Below are 6,000 nucleotides of genomic sequence, written 5' to 3' on the forward strand. Positions count from 1 at the left end.
AAACAGATTGGAAGAAAAGTCGGTTGAATAAGGCAGGGCAGGGTCTTTTAAAAAAAAAACATTATCATGTCATGTCAGTCTGGTTTCGCTGATCCATCCTATAATTTAGCATTCCTTAGCGGTCTTTCCTTTCACTATGTAAGTAGACGATTCCCGCTGAATAATCTATTCTATACTTACTATATTATATGATTTTTATTATTATTTGCAGCGGTAACTCCGTTTTCGGAACCCGCGCCTTAAGAGGCTACGGATTTCCTGCGGCACAAAGGGCAATTGTCCCCACACTCTACAATCCTCTACATACCCCAGAATATTACTACCCTCAAGAAAAGTCACCCCTCATTAAATTGAATGAAATAACAAAAATCTTAAAAATTCTTTGTATTTTCTGCATCCGGGCCGTTATTTACATACCCATTCTTAAGTTTTATGTTTAAGATTAATTGGAGCGCTTAAATATCTTTTTAGCACAGATTAAAATATTCACATTTGTAGGCGTTATGTAAGCATTGACTGTCAACAAAAAAAAAATGATCGGTCTAAAGCGATAAGGATGGGTAGCTTGGGGTCATTGGACAAAATTCTACGTGCTCACGGACCAGGCTTTAGCTAATAGAGTCAGAAACTATAAATAAAATCAATTCACTTTCAATTAGCAATGAATTCGTAACTGGAAGTTATTCTTAGAAAATAATAACAATATAATTGACTCCAACTATTTCGTTACGAATTTGACACTTGTAGAGTTTTGCTTTTGTTTTTATTTCACTTATTTCATGATGAAAAAGTTTTCCAGTATAAGACATAAAAACGCGATTAATCAATCAAAAGTTTACCGAAGCTTTTCAGGCATGAAGCTTTTGAAAGTATATCCACTCACTGCAAAATTTTGATAACTACAAACGTACCTACCTATTGCGATTTTCGTTCGATGATAGTTAATTCATAATTCCAACAAAATGGGTTGACTGTCTGAGCAATGAGTTGATTGTTTGATCTAAGATGGTTTTAATTCAAGGGGTCCCGGGTTCGACTGCGGGACAACTCTATAAAAACTGTTGTATTTCTCAAATTCCCTGCTAAATCATAGTCATCGGAATGTTTCATGTTTAATAACGCAGAAAAACGGGGCACATAGCTCGTAGAGCTGATGGCCGCTGGGGCAGGAAAGTTCTTGAGTGGCGACCACGAGCCAGAAGACGTAGCGTGGGCAAGCCTCCCACTAGGTGGACCGACGATCTGGTGAAGGTCGCGGGAGGTGCCTGGATGCGAGCGGCGCAGGATCGGTCTTCGTGGAAATCCTTGGGAGAGGCCTTTGTCCAGCAGTGGACGTCTTTCGGCTGAAACGAACGAACGCAGAAAAAAGCGCTGCAATCTATTGTATTTAGGTAATAATTCAAAACATTGTTAAACAACTAATTGAAACTACAGAATGAGTACTAAAAGGTAGAGGTTTTCCACGAATCGCCTGCAATTGTAGTGTAATAAGTCATATCAATTACCAAGTATGTAAGTTGATTGTTCACTGAAAAAAGCTACTAATGAATGGCACACCCCCTCCAATTTGGGTAACACGCTTTACAGCTTGTTCGCATAGTTGTAAACCATGATGTCATAATTGACGCCGTAAATCAAATCAAATCCAAAATTATTTTGACCTGTATTTTGGCACTTATGAACTCTAAAAATTAATAAAATAAGCCTTATTTAGTAGCATTTAGTAGCGTAGTAGTAGCGTAGCGCATTCATTGTGGAAAACCTTGGGGAGGCGTTTGTCCAGCAGTGGACGTCATTTGGCTGAAACGAACGAACGAAGCCTTATTTAATAAGGTAGCCCATAACATGTCTTTTTACCAGCGCTTCGACTTGGGAGATGGTTGATGGAGGGAAGTCGAACCTTAATTTCGAACTCCTATGTTCTTCTGATTAATTTCGTTGCGGGTCCAATGACAGTTTAACTTTCCCCCGGGACAAACTTGACCTTCATTGGTTGGGTTTTTGTGGCGGTCAAGCTGTAGATCCTGGCTACACAGGAGTTGCAGTGGTGGGAACGAGAGGTGGGAATAGTCCCGTTGGGAGATGGTTTACACTATCATTTGTGAAACATTGTTCTCAAAACGATTTTAACTAGTGAGCGACGTATTAGCATACGACTTCATTAATTCAAAGATAGTTAATATTATACAGACGTGAGATATATTCAATATTCCACTGCAGCTGTGAAGATGTTTTATGCAAAGCATAAAGGTCGTGGGTGAAGGAAGTAGTCGTGACTTGTTGTCCTGACATTGTAATTGGGTTCAAATGTGCATATTAAGTTGTCTGAATAGCTAATTACCCACATTAAATGTGCTGCTGTCAAAAATAAATATTTTGCATGCCAAAAGGAGGAAGATGGAGATACTAAAAAACTTGTAACACCTACTGTATGTAAACCCATATTCGCAAATAAAAAATGATTTGATTTGATTTGTCAATGCATGTGACAATACAAGAGTTTACATAATTTTAAAGAGTTTACTAACTACTTATTTACGTATTCACCTATATTATTGTAATTTTATTTCTTAAGTGTATAGAAATATTGTTTTTAACTACGAGTTAGTAGTAGCACAGTAGTAGTACTAGAGTTAGTGAGTAGATTTATACTTGTCAAATACCATTGTAACCGAAATAAGACTATCAAAGAATAGGTACTTCTGTCTATTTAACTTTTCTATTTCTGGCTAATACCACATAAAATATCCGTCAATAATTAATAAACATAAAAATCTGAAATGCTCTGCGGAAAAACAACAACAATGGACCAATAGTTACGTAAAATCTGAATTTCAGTCGAACTAATAAACCTTCCGAGTCCCGCTAGGTTTTCTTATGGATAAAAAAAGAAAAAGTGGTTTGTTAACTGAAAACAAAGTATCTGGAAATAAAACCCTATTAATTAGTTCACGGTTAGATCAGGTTGGAATATAAATAGCAGCGATCAGGTTTGCTTTCCTTGCAACATTGAACTTGAAGTTAATTGACGTTTTTACATTGTAGCCACTTCGTCAACGTCCGAGTTGCCAATGAATACGAGCAACTTTATACGAACCTCTATGGTTAATTGTTTTACAAGAAGTTTAATAAAGTTTTATTTTAACAGACTTCAAAAAAATGGTTCCATGTTAGACTGTAATTTTTTTTTGTGTGTTCACCGATTATTAAAAACAGTTTTATATACTCAACTACGAGTATATCTGTTACTGTAAAAGCTCGAACTACGGTTAATCTTAAGATTTAAGTGTAAGTCTTAGGATTTACCGACATGAGTTGGTAAATGTAAGTATTTCTGAAAATACGACGATTTTTTCGAGCTTTTACCATTCGAATTCAGTATATGCTAGGTTTTACCTCTGTCAGCTGGTAGATGTTGGTTTTAGGAATAAAACAATTAGTAATTCTTAATGGGGAATTATAAAACGATCGACTAAAAAATAACTTAGCGACTGATGATGGCATACTTACTGTTTTAATTATCTTGAGCGGTATGAATTTGAGTAAGCGAAAAATTAACTTAACTAACGACGAATATTGATTAATATAATCAAATGCAGAACGAGCTTACAAAAAGTGGGTTATGTTTAATCCATTTTAGATATTAAAATTCTGTCCGTGCGACTACATTACTAAGTGAGCGACTAGAAATACAAAGAGGGCAACTTCAATATTAAGATAGATTCGATTTTTTCCAATTGAAGTAATTTCTGATGATGATGATGATGATGATGATGATGAGATGCGCTGAGCACGTTATGACATGTTTTGTTTTTCAACATTTACCGTGCCATTAATGTAAATCCTAAGATTTACTAACGAAATGGTGGTAAGAGTTCGAATCGCAAACCTTTTGGGACATTTACCATTAGAAATTGGTAGATCTTAGGTTTTACTGGAATATCTTAGGATTTACTGCAATTCGAGCTTTTACAGTAACATATCGATTATTAAAAAAAACTGCTAAGCATTTTTCCGCAGCTTCATCTGTGGATTTTGTAGTAATTTAATAAGCTTTTTTTTTTTTTTCAAAAAAAGTACGTAAAAATCTCCGTACCTTAAAATAAAAAACAAATCATCGGAAAATATTGTTCATGACGCTATTTACGAAACCTCTCCGATTTATTTTTTTATTTATTTAATTACACAGGCCTTATAATATCGCTTAGCATAAATTTTGTATGATAAATCTAACCTGTATTGTCTGTAATAACTTTTGAGTGGCATGTAACAAATTACCTAATTGCAATGTGATTACGAATAATTTGTTTAAAAATAGGACTCTTTTATCTTCATTCGGGTCTTTAATGATTACTTTGTGATGCAATTTGGCAAGTACCTACTGAAATTACAGTACTTAATTACCTAAAAGGCCGTTTCACCAAAGGTTTTCATTTGTATTTCATTTGTAAGAGTATTTTAATTCGGTTGGTTTCGTCAACAATTACAGGGCCTCGTTCAAACCCTTTAAATTATAGCCCAGCTTTAGTTCTACAATTCCACTTTTTAATTGCCTTAATTTTTTATAACTTAATTAAAAATGTGCTTATAATTGTTTGATTGATGTGTGATTATTTGATGGCTTATGTAATGCTATTTTAAACTTTTAATAGCTTGTTAAAATATAATTGTTTTACTATGGGTTATTTCGTGCTCTATATGAAATTTTGATATGATTCTATTTATCTTGTTGTTTGGTACCGGTAGCAATCAGATTTTTATTATAGTGGCATTACTTAGTGCCTATATAACAAACGTTAGTAATTATTTTTATGAATATCGGTAGTTTAAAGTTTGTAAGACGATTGAAATATCCCAAGATACCACGCTGCAGTAGCGGTTATCTATTTTATAGACCGCCTTAAAAAGTCTCAAAACTTTAAGTGGGCGTTAATTTTTTAATTTGGAATATTTTCCAACTTTTCCTCCAAAAAAATACAAATTACTTTAACTTTATCTAAATAAATGTAAAATTAGCGTAACCTTAATTTTACCTGTTACTTTTATATTAACTTACCAGATATTCCTTTAAGCTGTAAGTTCGAAAGCACGGTAGCACGCGCAAAAAGTCCAAAAAGCAAAAGCTGCAGTTACGTCGGGCGGCGCGGTAGGGCGGGCGGCGCGCTGTGGGCGACTGTGAGCGCCACTCGCCCGCCCTCGCTTATAAACTGCCCAAAAACGCCGTGGGCAGCTGAATATCATTTACTGGATATGTTTAAACTTGGCGAAAGTGAAAATGTCGTGGGTTGCTAATTGCAAGTTAGCTGCAGAATTAAAAATCTGTCTTTAGTAAATAAGTTATCTTGAAGAGCTTTCAGTAAAAAGTTTTGACGCTTAAGCTCTGCAAGCATTTACATTATTAAAGTATTGTTTAAAAACATAAAATATCACAATTTTTTTGAAGAAACTTATCGTGCAAGATTATTTTGTGATTTGCATATTTTCTTATTATTTAGTTTTCTATGCTAGCTTCAAATCCTGAATACTGAAACAAAAAGTCAGTTCGTTACTGGTATAAAGGCGAACTTAATATCATATAGCATGGTCATATAGCTCAGTTAACTTTAGGGCCAAATTAGGGTATTCTAGGTCATCTAATATCCTTGTAAATGCAACAGGCTAGCCTTTGAGTGCGCTCGCCACGTCATCCATTTTAGTGCGTTTAGCATTTTTCCTTTGGAGTTAGAGGAGGTTTTAAAAAGTCCTCTATGCTCGGCTTACAGCCTTTCATTACATTCTTCTGTGACTGTACGCTCTACAAAGGTCACAGAGTAACAATGCAGGCTGGTTTATTTTTTAGGGCTTTTGCTTTTCTTTGTGTAAGCCTTTCTTGTATTTTTATCTGTGATTTTCTACATGTGAGTTGCATGAGGTTACGAAGTTTCTTAATTGCAATGTAAGACATAGTTGAAAATGTAAAACGCTTTGGAGGAAAAGGGATTACGAAATATTTTTCCATAC

Source organism: Ostrinia nubilalis, chromosome 10 (genome assembly GCF_963855985.1).
Source record: "Ostrinia nubilalis chromosome 10, ilOstNubi1.1, whole genome shotgun sequence".
NCBI classification, from domain to species: domain Eukaryota; kingdom Metazoa; phylum Arthropoda; class Insecta; order Lepidoptera; family Crambidae; genus Ostrinia; species Ostrinia nubilalis.